Below are 2,192 nucleotides of genomic sequence, written 5' to 3'. Positions count from 1 at the left end.
TTTTTAAACTATGGTTTTATTATGAGCCTTCCTAGTGGCTCAGATGGTAAAGAATCTGCCTGCAACACAGGAGACCTGGGTTCGATACCTGAGTCATGAAGATCTATGGCTACAGTTTTATTATACATGTACTTGCTTGCAAGTGCCTCAGGATCAGTGAGGTTCATCAATAATTTACAGGAGGAAACCAAGGGGAGCAGCAGAGGCTGCAGGCACTTCAGTCTGGTGATGCCCAGGCTTCAGAGTGCTCAAAACCGGGCAGACAAACAGACCCTGATTCAAGGTACAACAGAGTAGAGGCCTGAATGAGGCAGTACCTTGGAAAACCTGCTCTGAGGAAAAGAGTGAACTGCAGAGAAGCAAGTGGAAACTGGAGGCTGGAGTGCAGCTGAAAGTGGCTCTAAGAGCCCCCACGCAAGCGGCCCACGTCCTGAGGCTGCTTCAGGTGCAGAGGGCACCGCTGAGAACATGCCTCTCCTTCAGGTTGACTTAATGCCACAAGTTAAGAGATTCCCCTGACACAGAGATGCTTGCCTCTTCAAAATAATAATAATAGCTGTAGCTATTTAAATTTCCGTGACTCTCAGTCCCTCCAACCTCTGCTTGGGCTTCTAACTTCAGAGGTGAGGTGGGTACTGCCTCTTCAAAAACAAATACTTTTTTCTTATACATAAACTTTGTATGTGTATTTAAACTAGACATTACATAAGGGAAAAATTGTAAAAACTGTCATAGAAGATTAAATACAAGTATTTTCAAGGCTCATGAAAAGAGAGAAAGTATAAGCTAAATATTTTTATTTCTTTTCTAAGCAGTGGATCCCATTATCCACCTCAAAAGGTTCTGAGGCTTAAATTATAAAAAGTCAAACAGTATTGAATAAAATAGCCCAGCACTTGCACATGCTAAGTATGTGCTCATGTTAGCTTACTGTACAACAGCCAATGTTAGCTTACATACAGGTTGGCCATAAAATGTACCGTCTACTACTGCCCAAGACAAGATCTTGAATTCCTTCCAACTGTGTGTGATCTTTAAAGAAGATATAAAATATCAATTCTACAGGTAACATAACCACTCCCTTGAACAATGTCATTAAATTACAGAAGGTTCTTATAATGAACCTTGATAAAGCATCGACTCAGCGTCTCTCCCATGTGGCCTCCTATGGACGATTCTAGTGCATTTTCTTTCCCTTGTCTGCATCACAGCCATGGAGTAAGTCTGGCAGACAGCAACGGGTGACCTGCTCTCAGCTCACAGACTCCCCATGCTAAGGGCCCAGGATCCATCCTTGTTTCTTCCTTTCCCAGGTCTTGTCTGATACACCTCTGTTTGAGTATATTCAATTTCCTTTCTGGCTTTTATGGGATTAGGTTACAACCAAAATAATTCTGACTCATATTTTCAAACAGGGCTTTGCTAACAAGTATCACTAATGCTGGCCTCTACTGTACACAGCACGCTTGTGATCCTATCATATATAACGATGATCGTTTCAGTTTCACTGTATTTTTCTAATAATAATCAGTACTACTAAACAAAAATACATGCTTAGAAGCTTATTATTTGTGCTTGGAAAATTCTGTATTTGAATATTATATTAAGGTATTACCATACTCCCGTTGGAAAAGACTTTGATGCTGGGAGGGACTGGGGGCAGGAGGAGAAGGGGATGACAGAGGATGAGATGGCTGGATGGCATCACTGACTCAATGGTCGTGAATCTGAGCGAACTCCGGGAGTTGGTGATGGACAGGGAGGCCTGGCTGCTGCGATTCATGGGGTTGCAAAGAGTCGGACACGACTGAGTGACTGAACTGAACTGAACACTCCTAAACTTTACATTCTATTGCACTTTATGAACCAATGAGAAAGAAAACCATTCTTCTATCTTATCGATAAAAGATTTAGGAATTCCAGGCTTAAGAATGGGATAGCAGAAGCCCCGGCCGTCGCTCTGCAGCGCGCTCCCCGCCCCCTCTGCTCTCACCCGGCCGGTCACCCGGGGGGGTGTCGGCGCGCACCCCTTGGCCCGCCAAGCTCCGGCCGGCCGGGCCGCGCGCAGGGCAGGTTTCCGTGGGGACACGCAGTGAGCCCCTGGGCCAGGGTAGCACAGCGCGAGAGGCTGTGAGGCAGCCAGGAAACGAAATGTCATCACTGGAATTTCTATTAAAAAAAAAAGAACGGTA

This window comes from Oryx dammah, unplaced genomic scaffold (genome assembly GCF_014754425.2).
Source record: "Oryx dammah isolate SB20612 unplaced genomic scaffold, SCBI_Odam_1.1 HiC_scaffold_25, whole genome shotgun sequence".
Lineage (NCBI taxonomy): Eukaryota > Metazoa > Chordata > Mammalia > Artiodactyla > Bovidae > Oryx > Oryx dammah.
Note: the sequence above shows the minus strand (reverse complement) of the source record.